Here is a 13,609-nt window from a genome sequence, read left to right on the forward strand (position 1 = left end):
TAAAGGGACATGAAAGAAAATGAAGGAAAATGGAATAAAACGAAATAAAGTACAGTAAAATGGAGGGAAATGAAGCGAGATAAAGGAAAATAAAAGGAAAATTAAGGAAAATGAAGGCGTTGCCTGGAACGAAGACGGCCGAACGCAGAATGCAACCAAAATTCTCTATGCAACGCCGAATCATGCCGCAGTGCATCCGAAAAAAGGTCGTTGAACTCCGCGTCGCCAGATTCACCCGCGACAAAATTCCCAAAAATGTTGGCCCACTTTCGCTTCGAAAAACGCGGAAAACTTGTTTGTTTTCCGATTCGCCGGACACGCGGACATTCATTATTACGAAATCCGACCCCGGCGAATCATCGACGGTCCCGCGCGTTTTCGGCCGCGATTCCTCCGATCGATCCGCGAACGGGCTTGGGATATCGGGTTCGCGTCGCGGCCGGCGAAAAAAGTCACGCGGCGAGATCTCGTGCTGTTCTCTGATACCGGTCTATTCAATTAAGTGAATTGTTAGCGGCGCAAGGAGGTCGATTAATGGGAGCCGTTACACTCCGTTTTCGACGGCCAATTAAAACGAAAGTTTCCTCCGATGATGGCCGGGACACGCGATCCCCGTCCACGCAGTGCCGATCGATTCTCATTGGCCGACCGGCTCGGCGGCTCGGCGGCACGGCGGCACGGCGGCTCGGCGGTTCGGCGGCTCGGCGGTTCGGCGGCTCGACGGCTCGACGGTTCGGCGGCTCGGCGGCACGGCGGCGGAAGCTAGAGCCCTACAGCCTAGAGCCTACAGCCTAGAGCACCGACTCTAGTTTCGGTGAAATGCCGGCGCAGCGCGGCGCGGCACGGTTCGTCGACCCCGCCGCACCGTTTCCGGTTTCCCATGACCATTTGCATAAGACGGCCTCGGTAATAGTCACGGTTTATCGGACGAGCATACGTCCCGCGCGATTTCCATACACCGCATAGATATTTCACGCGTAATTTTCGATGGCCGTGCTTCCTGCGCCGCGTAACGGAGAACAACCATGAATGGGACCGTACGGTGACTGCCGTTTAACACTAGAATTACGGAGCAAAAAAGAAAAATAACAGCTGTTTTATATTAGTTTATGAACGTAACGATAAGACATTTATTCTGACTTTTTAACAAGTGTTATAATATTGTAACATTTGCCGTAAGTAAATTGAATAAATTGAATAATAATTGAATATTTCATAATAATAATAATAATTGAATATTTCATAATAATAATAATAATTGAATAAACTCATAATTGTGTCTTTACGATATGGATAATCGTAAATTGAAAAATACAGGGTATCCCAAAATTATTGTACGAGCGAGAAATAAGGGATTCCTGAGGTCATTCGAAGCAACTTTCTCCTTTACAAAAATGTTCTCCGAGGCACCGTTAACGAGTTATTAACGAAAAACGCTGACCAAAGAGCGGCGAGCTCGAGTAGGCGCGCGGCGGCCGAGCTAACGAGCGCGCGAAGCCTCGCGCCAGCCGAGCTCGCTTCTCATTGGTCGCTGCTTTTTCGTTGATAACTCGTTAACGGTGCCTCGTAGAAAATTCTTGTAAAGGAAAAACTTGCTCGAAATGACCTCAGGAACCTCTCACTTCTCGCTCGTACAATAATTTCGAAACACCCTGTATATAAACGGTGCGGCGTTTCAGGAACAAAGGAGACGAGAGAAAATCGACAGGCGGACACGAAGATAATTGTTTGGGGGCCGAAGCGAGCATTATCGACATTTCGGACGCGAATTGTACAACCGTCCGGATGAATAAATAATAATGGAACGGCGATAGGCGAAGGTAATCGACGAGTGGATATTCGTCCTGGCAGGGAAATAGGTCAAACACGGCTCCGATTCCGTCCGTGAAATTCAACATAGAGAACGTCCGCCCCTTTATACACCCGGTACACGTGATTCTCGTCTACATTCGATTACAGAACGTCGAAATTGGCTGGCGAAGGAGACTGCGGCGAGTCTTAGCCCGCAGTGTGTTTCCCTTTCATAGGGACCGAACAACGAGACGTATCGATTCGCGGGGGGGGGGGGGGCAGCAGCTTTTCGATTTCCGGTGTGCACGGACGATCGCGGCGACGACCGAACGGCACGCATTCTGTATCGCTCCCATTCGCGCCGGGAACCCATCGTTGTCGCATAGCGTCAATTTCCACCCGTTTTTCCCGGGCCGGCCGCTCCTCGGCCACCAAACTTGAAAAAAATCCGACCGAGAAACCCGGTTTCGGACGCCAACATTTCTGTCTTGTTTAAATTTATAAATGGAAATAAGTAGAAAATAACAAGCAGAACGTAATAAGTAAAAAATAAGGAATAGATAATTTTAAGTAGAAAATAATAAATAAATAATATAAAGTAAATAATATTAAGTACAAAATAATAATATCATTTACTTAATATTATTTATTTATTATCTTGTACTGAATATTATTTACTGTATACTTAATACTGTACTTAATATTAAGTACAAAATAATAATGTTATTTACTCAATATTATTGATTTATTATTTTGTACTTAATACTGTACTCAATATTATTTACTTAATATTATTTATTTATTATTTTGTACTTCATATTATTTACTTAATATTATTTATTTATTATTTTCTACTTCATATTATTTACTTAACATTATTTATATATATACATATATATATATAATACATATACTGTATATGCATATATTATACGTACACACGCACGTATAAATGAAAAATCTTCAGTAATAAAATATTTCTTTCGATCGTCGAAATAAATATTTTCATAATTTTCTTCATAATTTTTTTCACAATTTTTTTCATAACATTTGCGTTAATATCTACCGGAAACGAAAGTTCGGAACGTTAGCGTAAATAGCGTTACCGACGAGCAGCAGCATATCTTTCCATCTAGATTCGCAGCGCGCCCCACAGTGCGTGTATAGGTGGCATAATTCGCAGCCGCTCGATTCCATCCGATTCCTTACAATCCCCACCGAATCCGGGGTTTTAACTTTATTCCCGACGGCTCGTTAGCTCGGCTGGTTTCTATGAGCACGTCGCGTCGCGTCGTCCGCGGCCGTTTCGCGCTCCAATAAGTTAACGAAGATTTTCGCTCGACGCCTTTCCGGAGGTGAAAATGAATACAGTAGACAGTGACGCGTAGGTCGAGCGTGACGTGGCAAATGCCATCATAGCACGGCGCAGCGTAGCACGGTAAAGCACGGGACGCGACGAAGCGACGTACAATGGCCGAGACGGACAATTTAGGTAGACAAATGGTTTCTGACCGTTTGTAAGGGTACTATACATTATACGGAGGCAATAAAATTTCACCCCGAAAATTTCCCTATTAGGGTAGTATACCTGCTGGTAAGACGTACAGCCAGTCTCAGGATTATTTGTAACCTCACAATTTTACACTTTAAATAATCGTTATGTCGAGGTTATGTTATACAGAGGCAATAAAATTTCACCCCGAAAATTTCTCTATTAGGGTAGTATACCTGCTGGTAAGACGTACAGCCAGTCTCAGGATTATTTGTAACCTCACAATTTTACACTTTAAATAATCGTTATGTCGAGGTTATGTTATACGGAGGCAATAAAATTTCACCCCGAAAATTTCTCTATTAGGGTAGTATACCTGCTGGTAAGACGTACAGCCAGTCTCAGGATTATTTGTAACCTCACAATTTTACACTTTAAATAATCGTTATGTCGAGGTTATGTTATACGGAGGCAATAAAATTTCACCCCGAAAATTTTTCTATTAGGGTAGTATACCTGCTTGTAAAACGTACGGCGAGTCTCAAGAGTTTTCGTACCCTCATAATTAATACAATAATAATACAATATTAATACAATAAAATATACAAATGTAATAATAGTATGTAATAACTGAAGTATACAGTTACTCGCAAAATTGAACGTACACCTTTTAAAATGCAATAACATTTTTAAGACTGGACTAAACGACTTGAATTTTTTTTGGATGATAGCGGGACTAGACGACGACTAAAATGATTTTTTTTTAAATTTTGCTATTACTTGAAATGACAAAACAAAGGAAATAAAAAGCTCCCGATTTTTTTTAACTTTTTTATCCGAGCCTGTGACGGAAATTTAGAGAATGTCGGAGCTGGAAGGCGTTGGAAGATAGAAAAAACTGCACATTTCTTCCAGTTTTTGGTTAAATATCGTGACGAAAACTTTCATTGTTACGAAATAACAATTATTTAAAGTGCAAAATTGTGAGGGTACGAATACTTCTGAGACTCACTGTAATTTAACCTTGACATAATAATTATTTAAAGTGTATAATAGTGAGGATACAAATAATCCTGAGACTCGCTGTAATTTAAACCTTGATATAACAATTATTTAAAGTGTCTCTCACTCCCATTTTTATGATATCCGTAAATGTCATATTATAAAATTATTATTATTATTATTATGTTATTTTGTATTATCCGTGAATGTTAGCAACTGGACAAATTGAATGCAGCGGTCAAGGAAAAGCGTCCAGAATTGGTCAATCGTAAAGGTGTGATTTTCCAGCAGGACAATGCTAGGCCGCACACGTCTTTGTCCACTCGGCAAAAATTGATGGATATTGCTTGGGAATCGATGTTACACCCACCATATAGCCCTGATCTCGCGCCATCGGATTACAACTTATTTCGATCCCTGGACAACTCCCTTCGTGGTAAAACTTTCAACGACGATGACGCTGTAAAATCTCGCTTAACTCAGTTTTTGGCCGAAAACGATCAGACTTTCTACGAGCGTGGAATTTTCAAGTTCTCAGAGAGACGGCAAAAGGTCATCGAACAAAATGGAAAATACATTACAGACGAAACTTCGTTCCAAGCAAAAAAAAAGTTTTATTTCATTGAACAAATCGGCAATTACTTAGTTGCCCACCCAATACACAGATCGTAAATTTCAAGAATATTTCTGTTATGTCCTTCGCTATAGGTACAATAAAACCTATTCGAACGGTTCACTAGAACGTTTTCCGATACCTGACACCTTTCTGACCTGGCCGACCCATGGGACACAAGCGGCGAAAGTGCATAAATATTTACAACGCCAGAAGGTCTTTTGGCGCGCAGCAATTACCGGGCCTTTACGACCTTCCGGATATAGCAAAATATTTTCGGCCACCTAAATCGCCGCTTCTAAATCGCCGCGTGGTTCGACGTGGCGTTGTTTGACATGGCGCGGCGTGACACGGCGTGGCGTGGCGTGCGAACCGCGAGAAGTCGAGGGGGATCGATCGAGGCGTGACCCAAAAATCTACGCTCCGCGAAGGAAAACGGGTAACGCGTGTGTTCAACCGGCGACGAGTAAGCGTAATTAGCGGCCGAGCGTCGCGCAATTGAACGTCGTCGCGGAGCGGGGGCGTTGCGAGAAAGTAGAGCTGGGCAGGGGGGAGGGCGGCGGAAAATCGGGGAAAAAGAAGAGCGCCGAGGAAAGTCCGAGTTTCCCCCCCGGACTGGAAAACTTACGTCATTTCGCTGCGGCCGCGAGGTAAACACTTTCGAGCCACACACCGGTCGCCGAGCCGAGGCGAGCCGAGTCGTGCCGAACCGTGCCGAGCCGCGCCGGTGTTTTCTGGAGCGTGCAATATTCTTCGGAGATGCGTTAGCTCGGTTCGGCTCGCTCGAGGACCGTCTAACGAGAGAAGGTCGAGTTTATCTGATCATTTCTTTAAGGAAACGTTTAACGGCGGCCTGCACAGGTCTGGCGATGCCTGCCAAATGCAACAGCAGCAACATCATTAAAAATCCTTTGACTTATGCAACCCGGATTCGATCCATCTCGAACGGAGACGGACGATCAAACACGGGGCGCAATCACGCCGAAAACACTTGAGCAAATGGATCGCCAGTAGCCTAAGCGTCGGAGGCCACAGGTGCTCCTTGATAGGCAATATCAATCAAGCCGGCAATCGTCTGGAATGCGGTATTTAAATCGATGTTACGGAGCATCGAGGCTCTCCTAAGAACCGGCCCGCAGCCGACCGATACAACGATTTCATAAATTTCATATTTCGTAAATTTCCAAATTTCATGTTACAGTTCAATTTCGTATTACGCGCATCGTAAATTTCTAATAAAATCAATACATCAAAATGCAGCATAATTTTTGAAAAAATGTCACATTTCATTACTTTTTACCATTTGAAAATCTTGCTGATACAACATATAATAATGTAATATCTTAATATAAAAAAGATATATAAAAAATAAATATATAAATATACTAATGTAATATCTTATCTTAATATCTCTCTTCTTTTTCTATTCTTTGTATTTTGCTTTTCTTCCAATTTTCGATTTTTTTTTCTTGTAATTTGTTTTTCTACATTATTAATTTTACATAATTAATAATGTAATTTAATTTTTAATAATGTAATTTTTACATAATTAATTTTACTTGCATTGTATTTTCTTTTTCATTAATTGTATGCGTCCGATAGATATATGTATATCGAATTGTATGTATCCAATATGTTTATTATTTACTAGTTCGAAGATTTTTGTGGATAGCTGGGAATTGTAACCAACTTCATAGAAAAAAATATGTACTGGTCGATATAGTAAAAATATTTTCGTCTTCTCGTGTAATACAGAATTTGGTAAATATAACATTTTTTGAAACAATAATAATATATTCGAACACTATCATTTTTCTATTTACACGAGAAGATAAAAATATATATATATAATAATATAACCTATTAAAAAAAAAATAATATATATATATTTATTTATATAATATATATATAATATGTATAATAATATAATATTATATATAATATATAATAATATATATATATATATATATATATATATATATATATATATATATAATATACAGGGTGTCCCACAATTATTTTAACAGCCGAAAATGAGGGGTAGCTGAGGTCATTTGAAGTAACTTTTTCCTTTGCGAAAATGCAATCCGCGGCTTTGTTTACGAGTTATTAACGAAAAACACTGGCCAATGAGAGGTGACGGTGCGAGAGAGAGGGTCCGCGAGAGAGTCCGCAGCACGAGGCTTTGACAGAAGGTCGGGACGGACTCGAGCCGCGTTCGAAGTATTGAACAAGTCACGAAGCGAGAACTTTCCGGATTTTTTTAACTACATAACAGTGATATTTTTAAGAAAAACGCTGTTCACCTTTACTTTAAAACGTCTGAAGAATATTCACTAATTTTTCGGACTCGAAATAATATGTAGTTTAACCGTGACAGTCGTTTTAATTTTCTGGTGTGCATGACACCTTATGTGTACCATATGAAATTTTTATGCAAGGTGTACAGTGAAGATTAACAAAGTTCGTAAATGATATTTTAATTTAAATAATTCCGTGTACGAACAGAATTCAACGAATGATTCGCAAAGCTGATTTAATAATAAATAATCGCGTTAAGGTACGTAAAGGATTTGTTTTTTAGAGAAATATGAAAAATATTATCGATAAGAAACTCACCCATTTAGTTGAGGATGCATTTGCTGACTCGTACGTACTGACCTCGTACAACGAACAGCTGATCCCAGGTCGATGACCGCAACATTCGAGGGATACTGTCGGTGGAACCTCTGGTATGGTTATTTGCGAAGTTCACTTACACTGCACTGTCACCAAACACTGATCAGTTATTTAATCACTGATAATCCGAATCACTTGTGGATATTTAAGAAAGATCACTGAGACTCGTTCGCGGATAATCGTTTATTCGACGCGTTCGTTCGGAAGTCGACGTTTCACTGCCGAAAAATTCAGGCCTTGACTGTGGGTCCTTGTTGTTCTTCGTTCGGCCGTCCGAGGAAATGACACTCGATACCATTTTCTTCGCACGGCCATTAATTACGTTCTAAGAGCGCAGGGTGACAGCGGGTCGGACACAGTTTACGTCTCGGCATATCTTGTATATTTCATTTGGCGGTACCCTGCGCTTCGAAGAAAATAGTATCGGGTGTTATTTCCTCGGACGGCCGAAAGACGAACGACAAGGGCCCACGGTCGAGGCCTCGATTTTTTGGCAGTGAAACGTCGACTTCCGAACGAACGCGTCGAATAAACGATTATCCGCAAACGAGTCTCAGTGATCTTTCTTAAATATCCACAAGTGATTCGGATTATCAGTGATTAATTAAGTGATCAGTGTTTAGTGACAGTGCAGTGAAAGATCAGCTGTACGTTGTACAAGGTCAGTGCCCTTCGACATCATGAATTTCAGCCAGCAAATGCATCCTGAACTAAATGGGTGAGTTTCTTACTGATAATATTTTTCATATCTCTCTAATAAACAAATCCTTTAGGTCCCTTATTTATTAATAAATCAGCTTTGAAAATCATTCGTTAATCTTCACTGTACACCTTGCATAAAAATTTCATATGGTACACACGAGGTGTCATGCACACCAGAAAATTAAAACAGCTGTCACGGTTAAACTTCATATTATTTCGGGTCCGAAAAATTAGTAAATATTCTTCAGACGTTCTAAAGTAAAGGTGAACAGCGTTTTTCTTAAAAATATCACTGTTATGTAGTAAAAAAAATCCGTAAAGTTCTCGCCTTGTGACTTGTTCAATACTTCGATCGCGGCTCGAGTCCGTCCCGACCTTCTGTCAAAGCCTCGTGCTGCGGACTCTCTCGCGGACCCTCTCTCTCGCACCGTCACCTCTCATTGGCCAGTGTTTTTCGTTAATAACTCGTAAACAAAGCCGCGGATTGCATTTTCGCAAAGGAAAAAGTTACTTCAAATGACCTCAGCTACCCCTCATTTTCGGCTGTTAAAATAATTGTGGGACACCCTGTATAATAATTTATATAATATATACATATTTATATATTATAATAGTAATATATAACCTATTTAATATTTCAAAAATCTATTTCTCCGCAGCCACGTAAACAGCTGCTAGACCGAACCAAAGTCTGTCCTTATCCAATCCATGACGTCACAACTCGCGCAGCGCTCACGCACAACGGCTTGTCCAACCCTCGTCTCACGCAAACGCGTGCATCGCGTTGTAGCGTACCCCGTGTACGGCCGCACACCGTCCGGTAAATTCAGTGAAAAGACGCGATCGTATTCCCGAAGCGTCCTCGTTACCCGAATCGCATTGATATCTTCTCCCATATAAATAGACCCGAAGCAAAATCTCGCCGGATTTTCCGGCGAAACCGGGGAAGAAGGACGATCGAAAGCTCGTTCCGGAAGGATGAAGACATTAGGGAGCAGTCAGAGCCCCTAATGAGCTGACAACGCTCCGGGTTCGGTTCGTGCTCGTCGATGGAAATTCTCCGTTTTACATTTCAATCGGCGAATTACCAAACGGATCCGCCGACCCCCGGATCCGACGCGACGACGCCGCGCCGGGGGATCCGTCTTCGAATTATGCAGATTTCACTGGCGATCGCGATCGCAGCGCCGCTCCGCGTCATTTACGAGCGATTACCTTTTTTTCCGACGGCGCGGCGCGGCGCAACGTTCGCTGACAATTTCGAGGACCATCGATCACGCGCGAAATTGCTGCTCAATTCTTTTCACGCGGACAAATTGACAGGTTTTTAATTTCGCGATATTAAAAGACTTCATCGTCTGGGAACGATCGAATAAATCACAGTTATCGGAGCAAGATTTACAATTAAAACTTTACGAAATCGAAATGAATTATATATATATTTATTAGTTATTATATAATTATTATATGTTTATATAATAATTATAATATTATATTATAATATTATTATTAATAATTATATATTATTTTATTATTATATTAATTATTATACATATTCTCACTCCTATGAGTCACCGCACACCGGTCATCATTACTGCTCTCTCGGTTAGGTTAAGCGTTAATATCGATTTCCTTCCCGCATAATAATTGGCTAACCGTTACCGTCTCACGCGTCATTCATCAACGATCGTTTGCCTAGTCGTTCCGTGCGAGTAATAAAGCGATTAATTTATTGAAAACCACAGAGTGTCGAGTTACATTTCCGTTTCATATTTCGCGTGAAGAACGACGAATGAATTTTCTGAATATACCTAATTCTTTAAAATTGGAACACATAATAGTTGGAGAATTTATGGAGAATTTATTTTACAGCTTTTCTTTGTGTGTACCGACATTTCTCCCACGTTTCATAAGAGAATACGATGTATGCATTTAATACGCAATGTAAATTTTTTAAATACGAAAAATACAATAAATATCAGCCACTTTTAGGTCTACAGCGATAAACGAACGCAGCAACATTCGTTGCTAGAATTACAAATCTGATCGAAATGACATTCTGGTCAGAAATTTGTATACGAACCTCTTCGTTCGTAGTTTAAATAAATCCAATCTTGTCATTATTATAAAATGATATACAGGGTGTCCAAAAAGTTACTAAAGATCGGGGAAATGGTGACCACTGAGAGGCGAGATAAGCTGGCGCGCGGCGGCCGAGCCAACGAGGGTCGGCCGAGCCAATGGCGGACGGCGGAGCCAATGGCTGCGCGCGCTCGCTGACTCAGTCGCCTCGCGCCAGCCGAGCTCGTCTCTCATTGGTCGCCGTTTTTCGTTAATAACTCCTAAACGAAGCGGCGGATCACATTTCCGCTAAGGAGAAAGTTACTTCAAATTATCTCAGGAACACCTCACTTCCTTTTAAGTAACTTTCGAGACACTTTGTGGATTAGTCATGTTTAGGGCTTGGTGGTTCCAGTGTTAGCTATTTAAATTAATTATAAATTAAATATATAAATATAATATATACTTATATTATTATATTTATTATTATTATTTATTATATTAAATTTATATAAATATATAAATATAATATAAAATTATATAAATACAATATAAATATAAAAATATAATATAAAGTCTCGAGTACGAGATCGCGCGCTTAAAGAAAACGCAACTTAGAACGAAATCGCTTGTTCGATCATGTCAAAAAGCAGACTAAGTGTTCCGTTGATTTAGTGTGTTAGGGCCTCGTTCGGGCCTCCGGAAAGCAGGCAATCAGACAGTTTATATCGATGGGAATCGACGATAAGGTAATCGGTGGCGTCGCGACGACACGACGGCTCTCCTACCTTGACTCGGTTTCAGCGGTCCTCTCGCTCGAACGGGTTCACGAAACTATCGATCACGGAGCGGTGGCTCCGGGCGGCGCGGGCCGGTATCGGGCCTTCGAGCTTCCAGGCCTGGTATCTATGCAAATGCGGCGCGCGGCGGGATCCTGGCCGCGGTCGCGACGATCACGGCACCCGAGCAGATATAGACGTTCGAGTCCTCCCACTCGTTCAGACCGCCAACAGGTATTTCCGATAGCCTCCTTCGTCGAATAACAAAGCACCTCGGGCGGAACGCGTGTAAACGGCCTTTGCCGGATAGGAACTGTCCTCCTCCCGCCTATCGGCGGCCGACGCCGGCCGGCCACCGGGTCCCGGAAGTGGACAACGGTAACCGTTCTCGTTGCATCATCGGACGCGGTATCGTCGAACGATGCTTCTCACGGTGGACAATTAACTGTTCACCGTGACCGTCTCATTTCCGATATTGCCGCGGGACACTCCCGCCATGATAGGCGTGTAGACCAGCAGGATCTGGCTCGATTAGGTTCACCGCGATGAACGATTGTACTACTACAAATCAAGCGAAATGGTGGGAATAATTTTTTTCTTTTGAAATTTTGAAAGTAAAATAGCTTTTTTTTTAATTTTGCTGTTTACTTGGAACGACAGAAACGAAACGTTGCTTATACTTCTTTCGACTATTTTCCAAAGATATGTTTGAAAATATATTTAAAATTGTGTGAAAAAATATATCTAGAAATATATTAAAAATTATATTAAAAAATATATTCAAAAATATATCGAAGAATATCTTAAAAATTGTGTAAGAAAATATATTGAAAAATATAACAAAAATTGCGTAAAAAATATATTTAAAAATATGTAAAAAAATATATTTAAAAATATATTGAAAAATGAATTAACTATTTCGTACTTAATCCCGGTAACACATACGAATTCTGAAGATTTCCTCGGAATCGGTAGACATTATTTATGATATATTGGACAATTAAAGGTCGCGAAAGTCGCAGTTTTTTACGAATGTACTTTCTAACAAAATTCTAAGCAAAATTGAAGAGAAACTATATCAGTGGTCGCACAGTGAACTCCAACGTTTAAAAAGCGTCCAAGCCGTTCGTTGCAGCTTTAAAAAAGAAGGGGTTCGCCGCGTTCTAAAAGTCGTTCGAACACACTTTCTGCCGGTGGTACGTCGTTCTCGTCGCGAAGACAAAGGCACGAGAATCAAAGAGGTCCGCGCGTATCGCGAACTGATTTATACATGCGGTCGGCCTTGAGATCCTCCCTCGGGAACAAGCTCGATAACGACAATGGAAGTAGACCATAACGTTTAAAGAGAACCGAACCGGCAATATGCAATTTTTACAAGCCCGTCGATACGGAGACGTTGCGCGCGCGCGGGGACAAGGTCGCCGAATATCCGCCGGTTCTGTGCCACACTGTGGGATCGATTCAATTAAATAATATCAACCGTTCCATTACGGAGCAATAATAAGCAATAATAATAATAATAATAATTACCTCGGATCGTCCGGAAGCCTCGGTCTCGATGCGCGTGGACTCGTTTTTAACCTTTTAGGCACGACGCGCCACTATAGTGGCTTGCTCTAGTAGCTCACTCGCTCATCGTTTCAATCAAATAATCGTCTTCATATGCATTGTTTCACACTTCTTTTGTCTTCGCATCAATTTACAACAGTCTACAGGGTGTCTCCAAAAATGTCTCGCAATCCGGAAACAGCGGGTTCCTCGGATCATTTGAAGCAACTTCTTCCTTTACAAAAATGTTCTCCGAGGCACCGTTAACGAGTTATCAACGAAAAACAGTGCGCCAATAAGAATCGAGTACGGCCGACGCGAGCCGGCCTAGCCAACCAGCGCGCGAAGCCCAGTTCCGCTCATTGGCTCGGCTGCCTCGCGCTAGCCGCGCTCACCGAGCTACGAGCGCGCGATCCCCAGCTGCGCGCTGATTGATTCTGCCACCTCGCGCCAGCCGCGCTCGCCGAGCCAACGAGCGCGCGAGGCCCGGTTGCGCTGATTGGCTCGGTCGCCTCGCGCCAGCCGAGCTCGCCTCTCATTGGCGTACTGTTTTTCGTTGATAACTCGTTAACGGTACCTCGGAGAACATTTTTGCAAAGGAAAAAGTTGCTTCGAATGACCCGAGGAACCCGCCACTTTCGGATTGCGAGACATTTTTGGGACACCCTGTACACGTTAATAATAAATCATTGTTAAAATTCCGCGGGGAACAGAAATTGTTCGCAAATTCTAGACTCGTCATACAAATTTCTAACAATAACTTGTTAAGCGTAGATGTTATTCTGTCCTTCAAAATTCGAATAAAATTCTGATCCCTTGCGATCGATATTCAAGCATTCGTGTAACTATGCATACAGCGATAAGCATCGATATTCTTTCGCTTCTACGAAATTATTGCAATCGAATAATTTTCTAATCGCAGCAACTGCGAAGAAAATATGA

General features: G+C 41.6%; 1 protein-coding gene and 1 long non-coding RNA gene across 3 annotated transcripts in view; one reads left to right on the plus strand and one right to left on the minus strand.

Annotated features, from left to right (window-relative positions):
- The window catches only part of TTLL5 (Tubulin tyrosine ligase-like 5), an 86,283-nt gene that overhangs the window by 64,211 nt on the left and 8,463 nt on the right, over nucleotides 1-13,609 (minus strand). The window lies entirely within an intron of this gene.
- Nucleotides 4,522-6,305, plus strand: LOC143261127 (uncharacterized). Its single transcript, XR_013035344.1, has 2 exons — nucleotides 4,522-5,548; nucleotides 5,734-6,305. It is a non-coding gene; the product is annotated as an uncharacterized LOC143261127 (long non-coding RNA).

This window comes from Megalopta genalis, unplaced genomic scaffold (genome assembly GCF_051020955.1).
Source record: "Megalopta genalis isolate 19385.01 unplaced genomic scaffold, iyMegGena1_principal scaffold0037, whole genome shotgun sequence".
NCBI lineage: Eukaryota > Metazoa > Arthropoda > Insecta > Hymenoptera > Halictidae > Megalopta > Megalopta genalis.